The sequence below is a fragment of the Anomalospiza imberbis genome, unplaced genomic scaffold, assembly GCF_031753505.1.
Source record: "Anomalospiza imberbis isolate Cuckoo-Finch-1a 21T00152 unplaced genomic scaffold, ASM3175350v1 scaffold_49, whole genome shotgun sequence".
Taxonomy (NCBI): Eukaryota; Metazoa; Chordata; class Aves; order Passeriformes; family Viduidae; genus Anomalospiza; species Anomalospiza imberbis.
Window position 1 is genome coordinate 740,817 of NW_027100098.1, and position 15,010 is coordinate 755,826.

The window sequence follows — 15,010 nt, forward strand, 5'->3', positions numbered from 1 at the left end:
GATTTTGTCATCCGTCCCTGCAGGATGCTCACATTTGTCCTGAGGAAGGTACAGTGCCATTCCATGGAGGTGGACACCCCCCAGCTGCCCGGCTGGGCTGGAGTTCTGTGGGGATGGGGTGGGACAGGGACCCCACTCTGAGGTGTTGCTACCTCTGCAGGCTGTCACCGACAGAGAGGACGAGATGGAGGTGGACATGCAGGCTGATAGAGAGGAGGACATGGAAGTGGATGGAGAAGAGAGTGGAGACAATGCGATGGAGGTGGACATGGAGATTGATACAGAGGAGGAGATGGAAGTGGATGGAGAAGAGAGTGGAGAGGAAGAGATGGAGGTGGACATGCAGATGGATACAGAGGAGGAGATGGAAGTGGATGGAGAAGAGACTGGAGAGGAAGAGATGGAGGTGGACATGGAGATTGATACAGAGGAGGAGATGGAAGTGGATGGAGAAGAGACTGGAGAGGAAGAGATGGAGGTGGACATGCAGATGGATCCAGAGGAGGAGATGGAAGTGGATGGAGAAGAGACTGGTGAAGAAGAGATGGAGGTAGATGTGGAAGAGGAGATGGACGTGGAAATGGAAGAGTACCTTGAGGACATGGACATTGATGAGAAAGATGAGGAAGAGGCCATGATCTTGGGATGAAGAGCAATGCCAGCAGCAGGACAGGCATGTGGTCCCCACAGGCAGAGCGGGTCCCCTGCTGCCAGGCTGGGACTGGGCTGGGTGGTCCCTGCTCAGGGATGTGGGACCCGGTGCATTGGGTTCTGGTGGCCATCCCCAGCCTGTGCTGCGCTTGCTGGGCCAGCCTGGGGGCACATGGAAGAGCCCTCTCTGCCTGATTGGAGTGACCGTGCCTCTTGCTTTTCCTCAAGGACCAATGGAGATCCCGGACAGAGATGCCACCCTTTTGTACATACGTTGTAGAGTTTGTTGTTGTCTTTAGGCTATAGGTTTTAGGGCTTCTTTTTGTCTTCTGTAAATACGTTTCATAGACTTTTGTTAGATATGTTCTTGGGTATATATGTTCCATAGATAGTTGTTGTTACAAATATTCTTACAATGTAAATGTGTTCTGTGTTTTCTTTGCTGTTTTTCTGAAAATAAACAAGCTTTATTTTTCACACCCCAGTTCTCTTTCCATTTGCTTCAGGCACAGGTAGCATTTGCAAAGTTGTGGTTTCCGCTTGCTCCAGGTTCCCAGGGCTGGAGGTCGGTGGGGGCGCTGGCACAGCCACAACCTTTTGTTTGGGGGCAATATTGGGAAGGGGGTGGGAGAGGGGGCACAGGGGGAGGTGGGACCCACTGAGGCTCCCCCAGGTCACCCCAGGACCCCCAGGCCCCGTCCCAGCCCCCCCAGTTCCCTCCACAGCCCCGGCTGAGGGGGGCTCAGCCCAGGAGCCGCCGTCGTTCGGGGCTCCCCCGAGGGCAGCCGCCAACGGGAGAGCTCCCGGCTCGGAGAGGCCCCAGCAGAGGAGGGGATCTTGTCCCTCCTCGAGGGCCCTGAAGGGTCTTCAGGCCCCTCTGAAGAGGAGTTTTTCTCTTTTTAGGGATGTTTGGGGGGACCTCACCCCTCCAAGGGTGTTTTTTCCTCCCCATTTTCAGGTGTTTGTGGGGCCACAGCCCCACAAGCCCCTTTTCAGGGGTGATCATGACAGCTTTAAGTGACATTTTTCTGGGGGACTCACTCCAAGCCGCTGTAGGGGATGTTTTGCCCCCCAGGGTGGATTTTTGGGGTTTAAGGGCCCCCGCTCTGGTCGGGTCCCACTCTAACTCCCCTGAAGAGGCCAACACCACTCCTGCTGATTCCGGCAGCGGAGCCCTAGGAGGGTTGTAAGAGTTGAAATTTTTAAATTTCATTTTTATTCCATTTTATTTAAATTAAAATTTATTGAATTTTAGTTTTATTCTAACTCGTTGAGAGGACAGCAAGGACATTCAAGGGCAGGAACATTTTTTCCTGGCTGGTGACTGGAATTTCAGACCCTGGCAGTGTGTGCAGAACCACACAGACTGGGATCAAACATGGGCTGGGATCACCTGGACTGAGATCCTATGGACTGGGACCATATGGAATGGGACCATAGGGATCAGGACGGTACACACTGGGATAAACTGGGTTGAGATTATATGGACTGGGACCACATGGACTGGGATTGCACAGACTGGGATCCCATGGACTGGGAAAAAGCATTGGCTACCATTGGCTACCATCCACATATAAAGGTGGCCACCTCAAGTTGTCTTGATCCTTTTTGGGTGTCCCATCCCCCTCTTTCCCCCGCCTTCCCCATCGTTCCCCCAATCCCCGCTCCCCTCCCCCGTGTTTGGTTTTGGGGGTTCCAGGCCCCTCCTGCTCCGTGGGGGGGTCCCGATCCCTCTTTGGTTTAATTTGGGGCCCCCAACCCCTTCTCACCGCGACCCCCGCGGCCGGGGGGGCTCTCAGCACCACCAGTGCCACCAGTCCGGCCCCAGCTGCCCCCGCACGCCCCATCCCCATCCCCAGGGTCACCTCCCCCCTCCCCAAATTCCGCTCCCGGGGAGTGCTGGGCGCTGCGGGTCCGCCTGGCGACTGAGGAGTCATCGAGAACAAGCGCTCTGATTGGCTAGAAATGGCCCCGCGCAGTCTCTGATTGGCTAGCGCATTGAGAAGCGCTGTGATCTGCCTGGCAACCGATGAGCAGCGCTATCGCAGGCGCTGATTGCCTGAAAATCGCCGGCCCGGCAACTGAGTTGTCAGCAGCGCCGCGCGCTCTGATTGGCCAGGAGCTGTTTTGGGGTGGGGACGGGGGGAACTGGGGACCCCCAGGAGCCCCCCGGCTTTGGGGGTATCCATCCCCCCTCGGCCCTCGGGGCGGCCCTGGGGCCACCCCAACACCCCCAAAGTGGGGAGGGTCCCCGGAGCCGTTTGGATCCCCCAAAAATGGGCTGGAAGCGGCAGGAGCCGCCCCAAAAAGGGATTGAAGGCTCCGGTCCGGGAATGGGGGAGGCTCCGGGGAAGGCTCCGATCCGGATCGGGGCGGGCTGGGATTGAGGGAGGGTCCGTTCAGCGACTGGGGAGGGGTCTGGGACTGGGTCAGGGGCTGGCATTGGGGAGGGTTTGGGAATTGGGGAGGGGTCTGGGATTGAGGGGATTGCTCCATCCCGGGATTGGGGCAGGGTCGCTCCCTGGGGGAGGGGTCCATTATTGGGCCAGGGCCTCTCCCCTTCCCGAGCCCAATCCCGTTCCTGATCCTGTTCCCGATCCCAATCCCATTCCCATTTCTGTTCCCGTTCCCGATCTCATTCCCGACCCCGATCCCACTCCCATTCCCGATCCCGATCCTGTTCCCAGTCCCGGTCCCGCCGCTGTTTCCAGGAAATGGCTCTGCTCCCAACCCCGACCCCAAACCCAGCGGGTCAAACACCCCAGATCCTGGGGTCAACTCCCCCCGACCCCAAATCCTGGGGGTTCAAACACTGGGGGGGTCAAACACCCTCAAACCCAAACTCTGGGATGTCAAGCCCTACCCCCCCCACCCCCCAGCCCCGAACCCCAAATTTTAGGATCAAACCCTCCAAATTCCGAGATCCTGGGGTGTCAAACACTCCCCAATTCCCAAACGATGGGGTTAAATACCCCTGATTTTGCTGATGGAAAAAAATGTCTCAGAAATTCAGCCAGCTTGTTCACCTTTTTTGTCAACTTCTTTTCAGGGTTGGACGACCTGGTTGCGACAGCGGAACCCTTCTAAAAGACGGATGCTAAGAGACATAACCGGTGCTGTGGGAACAGGATTGGGAATTCTAAATAGCATTGATTCAGAAGTATTAATGAACACATTGGCTGCCACCACTAGATTTGACCAAATTCCAACAACCACTGCAGTCGTCCTTATTGGCCTTGGGAAGACATCAGCGCTTGCTATCAAACATATTACCAAGTTGGGAGGAAGCAAGCGTAAATGATCACAAATTGGTAATTGATGCACTCGGTGCCACACAAAAGAACGTTTCTTTAGCTCTCAGCTGTATCCAGGCTCAATTAGGGATGCAGTCGGTTGCTGCCTCGATTATAAGAGAAGGTGAAGAAGGCACTTTTCCTACTGAGATTCGGAAAATAGTTTGGGACAGTGCCGCTGATTTTGAAAAGGAATTCCAATCCCGGTGGAACCTAGTGAACTTTACCTATGACCCCATCACAAACATAGCCACAGCTTTGGTGTTAACCGTACGTGATGCCTCAAGTGCGTTTGGTATTCCCCATCATTGCACTAGGACTGGGACACATATGGAGCCACTGGGAATGTGCTGGGGGCAACTGGGACCACGCTGGGGGCAACTGGGGACAAGGGTGAGTGACTGGGGCCCTGCTGGCAGAGACTGGGATCATACTGGACTCATACTGGGATCTTACTGGGAGTGACTGGGACTATTCTGGGGGCAAGTGGGAGAACTGGGAACACACGGGATGAAAGTGGGAACAACGGGAACAGTGCTGGGGGCAAATTGTATCATAATGGGGAGTGACTGGCAGCAACTGGGCTCCTGCTGGGAGCAGCCCCTGGCGGCCCCGGGAGCCCCGCACCCCTTTCCCGGCCATGCCGCCCCTCCAGCCCCAGCACCCCCCATTGCCGGGGTGCCGGCACTGCCAGGGGTCCCCCCCTCTCGGGGTCCCCGCTGGGGCTTCTGGGGCTCTCCTCTCTCGGGGCTCCCGCTCAGGGCAGCCGCGGCTCTCCCGGGGCTCCCCAAAACCGGTGTCCCCCCGACGGGGCTCTGCCGCCACCCACACTGGGATCCCCCGAAAACACCTCTCGGGGACCCCCCGATGTCCCCCCGAGGGCCAGCTGCGGCTCGGCTTTGGAGCCCTGCCAGCTCCAAACATCCCTCTCAAAGAACCCGAACCCAGGCACCCCCCAGGATATTTGGGCCGAGCTCCCCCTCCCCAGGCACCTGCGGGATGGGGGCGATGCTCCCGGGGTGCTGCGAGCTCAGGCAGCGCCAGGGCCACGCGATTCCTTCTCTCCTCTCCTCCGGCTGCTCCCTGCTGCCGCTGCGCCTCTTCCTCCCTCCCTCCTCCTCCTCCCCCGCTCCGGGATCCTGAACCATGAGGGGAAAGGAGCGAGGAAAGGGCATAACCGTGAGGGGAAAGGAGCGAGGAAAGGGCAGAACCGTGAGGGGAAAGGAGCGGGGCCAAGGGGACGCGCTGTCCTAAAAAAGCCCGGTTTGACCCAAAATCACCCAAAAGGGCATCAAATGCAGCCTACATCCACATGGTTCGGCCTGACACCAACCAAATGGGATTAAAAGTATCCAGAGGGCTCTAAAATCCAACCAAAGGGGCTTAAAAATGCCCCAAGTGTTTTATAGCCCTCAAGAAATGGCTTAAGATCACCCGTAAATCTTTCAAATGTGACTAAAATCCACCCTGAAAGTATCTGGTCCAGCCTAAAATCATCCAAAGGTATCTAAAATCACCAAAATGTCCCTGACACCAACACAAGAAGACCTAAAATCACCCTAAAAAGGCTTGGTTCAACCTAAAATTGCCCAAAGCAGCAAAAAAAACCCTACTTAAATGCACCCAAAATACCCAAAAAAGGGACCTAAAATCACCCACACAGGATTAGGATTCACCCATATGGGCCCAGTTTTTCCTAAACTCACCCAAATGGGCCCCAGCCCCACCCCCATGGGCCTAAAATCATCCAAAGGGGTCTGAAATCCCCCCTAAACCCCACCAGATTCGGCCTCAAATCAGCCACAGGGGCTGAAAATCCACCCGAAAAGGCTCGGGATCCCCACAAGGGATCTGAAGCCCACCCTAAACCTGCCCGGTTCGGCCCAAAATCCCCCAAAGGGGCCGAGCCCGAGGCCGAGCCCGGGATCGGCTCCGGGGTCGCTCCGGGACCTCCGCGTCCGCTCCGGGCAGTTTTGGCCGCGGCCCCAGACGGGCCTGGGCGGGACCGGGAGGGACCAGGGAGGGCTCGGGAGGGGTTTGGGCATCTGGGGCTTTTTTGGGCTTTTGGGAATTGTGTTGGGAGTTGACAGGGAATTGTTGGGGTTTTTGGGGAGAATTATTGGGTGTGGGGGTGTTTGGGAATTTTGGGAGTTTGGATTTTGAGGGGTTTTCTTGGTGCTTTGAGGGGGAAGTTTTTTTCCTGGGGGTATTTGGGGGTTAATTGATTTTTTTTGTGTTTTCTTTTGAATTTTGGAAGGTTTTACTGGGATTTTGTGGGGATTCTGTGGGATCCTCTGGAATTATTTCTGGGTTTTATTGGGATTTTTAGGGGATTTGGAGGCATTTTATTGGAATTGTTGGGGCATTTAGTGGGATTCTTTGGGGATTTGGGTTTTTCAGTTATTTTAGTGGGGATTTGGGGGGGCTTGTGGGTTTTTTTGGGTGTTGCCAAGATTTCTTTGGGTCTCGTGAGGATTTTGTGGGGCTTGTTGTGGTTTTGGAGACATTTTTGGGAGGATTTGTGGGGTTTAATTGGGATTTTGTGAGCTTTTTTTGGGATTCGAGGGTATTCTAATGGGAATTTGTGAAATTTAATTGCGATTTCATGGGGTTTATTGGGACTTTCAGGGGTTTAAACCAGATGTTGGTGCCTCTCAGCCCTTCCCCACACCCTGGGACAACTCCAAAGCCCCCCAAAATTCCACTAAAACCCCCCAAAATCCCCCAAAAATCCCAATTAATAACTCCTAAACACCAAAGAATCCCACAAAATCCCAGTGGAACCCACCAAAATTTAAAAAAAAAAAACCTCCCAAAAATTTCAATAAACCCCCCAAAAAATAACCACCCCAAAACCCTAAAAAATCCCCAAAATCCAAAATCCTCAAATCCCACAAAACCCCCATAACCCCACAAACCCAGTAATTCTCTCCAAAATCCAATAATTCCCCCTAATCTCCCAACAAAATCCCCCAAAGCCCATACATGCCGCCAAAATCCCCCCAAAATCCCCCCAGAGCGCCCCAGACTCACCGGGGGCCGTCCTGGATCAGGGGGCACCGGCCGGTGGAACAGAAGCCGCTTCAGGGGGCCCGCGGAGCTTTTTGGGGAGGGGGCACCATGGGAGACCCCCCAAAAACGGGGGAGGGGAACCCCTGTGGTACCCCCTCCCCCGAATGCCCTCTCCCCCGGTTCAGGAATAGCCAAACTCAAGAAAATGTAAACCAGGCTTGACTTTCCAGAAATTATTTTTGGCCGGGTTTAGCTGCATCCTCCAGGCTCAGGATCACCGGTGTATTTGCAGGTTTTGCTCTGCATCATCAGCCTGCCCAGACTCTGCTCGGTGTTTCACAAATGGAGAAGACAATGGATAATGTGCCAAGCTTCCTTGCAAACAGCAACACCTGCATCAGCATGACAGAAAAGAAGGGAAAAAAAAAAAAAAGAAAATAATCAGCGGTTAGAACAGAGCCAGTGTCCCACCATCTTCCCCTCCACTGTTATTACAGAGGCAAACCTGGGCCTAAAGCTTCCACCTCTCAGTTCCTGATGCTGTTTGACTTCAGCCTTGACTCCCCCTGATCTACCTGACTGCCGTCCAAGTGGGGCTGGGGATGCTCAGCCTGGAAGGAGGAGACACTGGGGAGGCCTCAGTGCAGCTCTGCAGGACTGGAAGGGTCCCACAGGAAAGACGGGGACAGTGTTCAGCCGGGCCCGTGGCAACAGGACAAGGGGGGATGGCTTTCAACTGCAGGAGGCTGATTGAAGTTGGATCTGAGGGAGCTGCTCTTTTACACGGAGGCTGCTGAGGCACTGGCCCAGGCTGTGGATGCCCCATCCTTGGCAACAGGGCTGTGAGCAGCATGGGCTGGGGAAGATTGCTCAGCATGGAACAAGATGCTCTTTAGATCCACTGTGATGTCACAGATGTGATGTTCCAGCAGGAACCTCCAGCATCCAGCAAAGAGCACAACACAACCACTGGCCCTTGTGTCAGCCCACCCTGTGCCAGCCCTCGTGCCAGCTCACCCTTCACCATGTTCCCTGTCACTCTTCTCGTCACCTGCGCCCTGATACTCCCATCAGTCCTGAAAGCTCTCTGTTGCCTGGATTTTGTCATCCGTCCCTGCAGGATGCTCACATTTGTCCTGAGGAAGGTACGGTGCCATTCCATGGAGGTGGACACCCCCCAGCTGCCCAGCTGGGCTGGAGTTCTGTGGGGATGGGGTGGGACAGGGACCCCACTCTGAGGTGTTGCTACCTCTGCAGGCTGTCACCAAGAGAGAGGACGAGATGGAGGTGGACATGCAGGCTGATACAGAGGAGGACATGGAAGTGAATGGAGAAGAGAGTGGAGACGATGCACTGGAGGTGGACATGGAGATTGATACCGAGGAGGAGATGGAAGTGGATGGAGAAGAGACTGGAGAGGAAGAGATGGAGGTGGACATGCAGATGGATACAGAGGAGGAGATGGAAGTGGATGGAGAAGAGACTGGAGAGGAAGAGATGGAGGTAGATGTGGAAGAGGAGATGGACGTGGAAATGGAAGAGTACCTTGAGGACATGGACATTGATGAGAAAGATGAGGAAGAGGCCATGATCTTGGGATGAAGAGCAATACCAGCAGCAGGACAGGCATGTGGTCCCCACAGGCAGAGCGGGTCCCCTGCTGCCAGGCTGGGACTGGGCTGGGTGGTCCCTGCTCAGGGATGTGGGACCCGGTGCATTGGGTTCTGGTGGCCATCCCCAGCCTGTGCTGCGCTTGCTGGGCCAGCCTGGGGGCACATGGAAGAGCCCTCTCTGCCTGATTGGAGTGACTGTGCCTCTTGCTTTTCCTCAAGGACCGATGGAGATCCCGGACAGAGACGCCACCCTTTTGTACATACGTTGTAGAATTTGTTATTGTCTTTAGGCTATAGGTTTTGGGGTTTCTTTGTGTCTTCTGTAAATACGTTTCATTGATTTTTGTTGGATATGTTGTTGTTGTTTGACATGGAAGTGAATTCTTTCAGGAAGTTGGGTCAAACCAATCAGTGGTCAAGTTTGGATATTGGCACCTAAAGTGGCCACTAAAGGTGTGGATACGCCTCTGAGAACACAGGGGGTTAAAAGCAGGAACTCCCAAGTGCTCGCTCTCTTTGGTTCCGGTCAGGGTGCAGTGCAGATCTCCCCCGCCCAGCCATGGGGCTGGGTGGGGGAGGGGAAGCCATGTGGCCTGGTCGAGGTGAGCTGAGGGGTAGAAGGACTGGAACCGAGCCAGCTCCTGTGGACGGAAGGGTGGAGAGAAGTGGAGATGTCTTTGTCATCCCCCCCAGCGGGAAGAGGCAGAAAGTGCGGACGGCACCTGTAACTTTGCCGGCGCGGAGGAGAAGGGCGGGGGGGGAAGGCACCCAGCCTTGGCCTTGGGAATCGGCTGCTGGGCAGAGATATCAGCCCTCCATGGAGTCTGAACTTTTAACCCTTTCCTGAGAAATGAAGGCTTTGTAAAATATTACTCCTCCTTGATTTGAAGTAGAAGAGAGACAGTCTGGGATCCGAGATGATGGAAGAAGAAATTCTTGAGTTGGAAGGAGATGATGGAGTGGCTTGTGGCTGGACTTTTCTTGTTAGCCATAGACTGAACCAAATTCTCCTGACAGAAGCTGCACTTAGGGGGGTGGTTTGGTGAGCCAACAGACTTGTTTCAGTGATTACCAGCAGAGGAGTAGAGAGAACAGAGGAGAGTTGAAAAAGGTGGGGAGAAGCCCTCTGTCTTCGGGGAAGAAGAAGAGGAGAAGAAGACCTCTGTTCTTGGACCTTCAGCCCCAGGGGCAAATGGGGGAACTGTAGTCCCGCAATGAGAAACTGAACTGTTGTCTCTTTTGGTCCATTGCAAAGCATCCTTAAAAGAGCCCTATGAGCAGTCTGTCCATGCACGGTGGTGAGAGCACTGTGACATGGAGAGGAGAGTGTCACCATGGCAGATTTTCTCCAGGTGGTTGCCATGTGTGACATGGAAACACAAGTGTGGCAATTGTGTTTCCTGGGGAGTCTGTGGCACAGGAGAGACTCCTGTCTCCCTTGAAAGATTGAGTATTTGATTATCTGAAGGGTGGCAACTTGATCAGGATCCCGGGTGGTGTCTCACTGTGGTTCCATTTGGAAATTAGGTGGGAATTAGTTGGGAGGAGGAAGAGTGTTTTGGAAGGTCTTTGTCCAGGATTGAGTGTCTGTGTTTTTATAGTAGTAGTAGTTTAATAAAGTTCTTTTCTTTGTTATTAAGCTTGAGCCTGCTCTGCTCTGTTCCTGATCACATCTCACAGCAATTATTTTAAAAAGTGCATTTTCATGGGAGCGCTGGCATCGCGCCAGCGTCAAACCATAACATATGTTCTTAGGTATATACGTTCTATAGATTGCTGTTGTTACAAATATTCTTACAATGTAAATGTGTTCTGTGTTTTCATTGCTGTTTTTCTGAAAATAAACAAACTTTATTTTTCACACCCCAGTTCTCTTTCCATTTGCTTCAGGCACAAGATCCCGAGAGGATCTGGGGGTATCCGGGTGATGCCGATGATGGTGATGGGGATCCCTTGCTGGGTATAAATTTCATGATGAATTCCTGGGGGGGTTTTGTCTATCTCCAGGGTTTTTGGGGTCCCGGTGGATTTTTGGGGGGTTCCCCGGGGGGTTTTCAGGATTCTCAAAGGGGGGGATTGGGCAATCCTAGGGGGAACCCAAGGCTGGTTTGGGGTACCTTTCGGTGACAGAGATGGGGACCCCCTGCCAGGTATGAACCTTCTCAGGGGGGTCTGGGGCGTGCTGGGAGGTCTTGTGGGAATTTGGACGTCCTGGGAGGGTTTGGAGGGTGTCTGTGTGGGGTTTTTGTGGTCTTGGGGAGTTTTTGGAGGGCCCAGGGATGGTTTTGGGGTCCCGGGGAGGTCGGGGTGTCCTGGGGGGTTTGGGGGTTCCCAGGAGGGTTTGGGGCTTCCTGGGCAATGCCGGTGACAGAGCTGGGACCCCGTGCCGGGTATGAACCTTCTCACTACGCACGGGCAGCGTCAGCGTGTCCAGGGAGATCCTGGGGGGCCCGGGGGTCACCCCAAAACCCAGGGGACCCCAAATGCTCAGGGATCCCCCCAAACTCCCCTCACTGCTGGATCTGCTGCAGCACTCGGCCCCCACCCCCACCATCACAGGGGGCTGTGGAAGAAATCTGGGGGTGCATGGACAGGTCGGGGGGACCCCCAGAGTCCTGGGAAAGGGGGAACACAGGGGAACTCCCAGGAATCCCCACTGGGGGCTTAGGGGAGATCCAGGAGGAGTTTGGGCGAGCTTAATTGTGTCACTATCGTCAGCAAAGGGGACTCCAAGGGTCCCCGGTGTCTCCATTCCCAGCAAAAGGTGGTTTTGGGTTAAATCATTATTGGAGTACTGTAAGTAAGAGTTGAAATTTTTAAATTTCATTTTTATTCTATTTTATTTAAATTCAAATTTATTGATTTTTAGTTTTATTCTAACTCGTTGAGAGGACAGCAAGGACATTCAAGGGCAGGAACATTTTTTCCTGGCTGGTGACTGGAATTTCAGACCCTGGCAGTGTGTGCAGAACCACACAGACTGGGATCAAACATGGGCTGGGATCACCTGGACTGAGATCCTATGGACTGGGACCATATGGAATGGGACCATAGGGATCAGGACGGTACACACTGGGATAAACTGGGTTGAGATTATATGGACTGGGACCACATCGACTGGGATTGCACAGACTGGGATCCCATGGACTGGGAAAAAGCATTGGCTACCATTGGCTACCATCCACATATAAAGGTGGCCACCTCAAGTTGTCTTGATCCTTTTTGGGTGTCCCATCCCCCTCTTTCCCCCGCCCTCCTCATCGTTCCCCCAATCCCCGCTCCCCTCCCCCGTGTTTGGTTTTGGGGGTTCCAGGCCCCTCCTGCTCCGTGGGGGGGTCCCGATCCCTCTTTGGTTTAATTTGGGGCCCCCAACCCCTTCTCACCGCGACCCCCGCGGCCGGGGGGGCTCTCAGCACCACCAGTGCCACCAGTCCGGCCCCAGCTGCCCCCGCACGCCCCATCCCCATCCCCAGGGTCACCTCCCCCCTCCCCAAATTCCGCTCCCGGGGAGCGCTGGGCGCTGCGGGTCCGCCTGGCGACTGAGGAGTCATCGAGAACAAGCGCTCTGATTGGCTAGAAATGGCCCCGCGCAGTCTCTGATTGGCTAGCGCATTGAGAAGCGTTTTGATCTGCCTGGCAACCGATGAGCAGCGCTATCGCAGGCGCTGATTGCCTGAAAATCGCCGGCCCGGCAACTGAGTTGTCAGCAGCGCCGCACGCTCTGATTGGCCAGGAGCTGTTTTGGGGTGGGGACGGGGGGAACTGGGGACCCCCAGGAGCCCCCCGGATAGCTCTGAAAGACCAACACTGAGATTTCTCAACAAATGCTTGTCTGTCACAGTAAAACCAACTTCCTGAGTGTAAATTATTCACGTTCAAGGGTAAAAGGATCGGAGTGGATGACCCAGAAGATTAGGACATTTTCTTGCATGGCACTTTTCTCCTTCTGCAGGACAAGCTGTTTCTGTTATTTGGAGCTCAAATTTGCCAAGAAAGTTAAACTCAGCCAAGAGATCTAAAGGCCTTTTGGGATCACTATTTTGCTGCTCTCCCTATTGCTGTTATCAAAAAGCTTCTTTTATATTTCCACATCATTAGTTCAGACCAGAAGCACAACATACAGAATTCAGGGGTTTCAGAATATCAGCCACCACAGATTCCAAACTATGACTTGCACCAAATGGGAAATGGGCACCTGAACTCAGAACCTTCTTTCAATGCCAGTCACACCACCCATGATGGAACTGTCTTTGGGTTTGTGTTTTAGGGATGTTCTTTCCTCATCTGCAGTGCTCATTGAGTAGCCTGGGAAATTCTTAATGCTCTGTAATTGATGCTATTACCCAATAATAAAAAGTAGAATTGCTCAGGGTTACACATATAGGGGAAAGTAAGAAATCATTGGAATTGAACTAAGAGAACTTTCTTCCTAACTTAAAAGACACCATTTGAGGGAACAGTAAGTTACAGGTTCACCCTTTCTGTGAATTGCCTCATACATTTTTAGGTAAAACAGTGAAATCTGCTATTGCTTCTATCTTCCTCTTTAAGATGCAATCCACCAAAGTAGCCACAGAGGTGAATTAGTTTGCACCCTCACTTAGGGGTCAAAGTCATCCATTTCTGCATTTTCTAGAAACCTAGAAATTTAGAACTCTGTTCTGAACCCTGCCTATTACACATTCCCAGCTGTCAGCAGCAAGTCTCTGGGCTGCTTTTTTTCAGTCTTTCTCATTATGTATTTTGATGCATGATTCATACAATATTTGATTTACCCCTTCATTAACTTGCCTCAAGCAGAGAAGGTTGAATGCTATTAGGTCAAAAGCATTTGAAAAATTTTCTTCTTTTCGGTTGATCTATTCAGTGAATCAATATTCTTCCTACTCAACCAGTTCTACTCTCAAGGGAAGTCAGATGTTCATGGCCGTGACCTTAAATATTGGCCCTTAGCACATCACCTAAAATGATAGACAGTAATTACCGAATTGGTGGACAGAACTGTCAGCTGAGAAAAAAAACTGGGAGAGACAAAGATGATTGGAAAAAAAAAAAAAAAAAACACAGTCACACTGAGATCAGGCTAACAGGATCTCACAAAAAGAGTGATATGTTGTAGCTTGCCTCTGATAACAAATACATTGGAATCTAATACTTTTATGAAAGCCTATGTATGTTTCGGGCTGGTAATTCTGATTATAAAGAACTTTGATTCAACTCCTTGTATATCAGACACATTATCCCTTCCCCCTTCAACTCTTCCAGTCAAACCCTTGGAAGCTTAAGAGCTTTAGGGTGCATCTTCATGAAACCAAAAAGATACTGCTGCTATCGTGTGTGAATTCAGACCAGACTCCAAGAAGAGAGCATCCTCTTAACTATCTTCGGCACCATGGCCTCATTTCAGATGAACAGAACTGATTTAACCTTTTAATTTTTACTAAAAACTACAGAACAACAACAACAACCCATGTGCTAGAGTGGTCACCTGAGCTCTTCAGTACCACAGGATCCACATTTGCACAGTTCAAGACTCATAGATTTAGGATTCTTAAGCCTTTAGTGATTCTGGTTACCCAGCTCATGAAGTCCTGAAAAGAACTAGGCTTGCATAGGGCAGGTGCTCTTACTCCCTCAAAGTCACATGGCTTCAAGATATTTGCTTCACTGCTTCCAGTCTTTGCTTTTAAAAAATTAATTACAGCTAAAAAAAATTTAATCACAATAGAAAAGTATTCTCCCCCAGCATTTTAGTGGCTGGTAAACATTTTGTTGGCACAAGGCATTTGCAAAAGAGACATTCTAATCCAGCCTACAAAATAAAAGCTGTGCCTCACTACTGACAAAAAGCACAATACTGCTGCAGGCATTTTAATATACAGCAATTCTTTTCTGTTCCTACCTGCCTCTGAGACCAACAAAACTAGTCAATGAAAACGTGAAGCATACTCCAGATATATTTCCTTCTTATCTCCAGCTGAGAATGCCCTGAAATGCTCCTCACATAATCCATGTGATTGCCTATTGGCCTGCCACCTCAACAAACGAGGCTTTGCAGCAGGGGTTAAACCAGCAGCAGAGGGTCCAGAGAGGTCTGTTAAAAACATATATGAAAACAAAACCCCATCAGCAACTTAAGAGAAAATTTTCAGTAGGAATTACAAACATCAACTTCCCTGTTTTGATGATACCTTGAGAAAGGTATCAATTTCTCAAAACAATGCCCCCTTTTCCATGCCCTCTTCTGCACATTCAAGAGAATTTCTTAACCAAAGCAATTACTCCAAAGTCAATAGAGGTGGACAAGCTGTGCTGTTCCTGGTCCAAGAAGAGCAGGAAAGCGATCAGTTTTCAACACTCATATGAAAAGACACATAATTGTGAGCACAATGTAAAGATGTCTGGTTTTGCCATAATTATATTTTCACAGGAGCAGGGAAA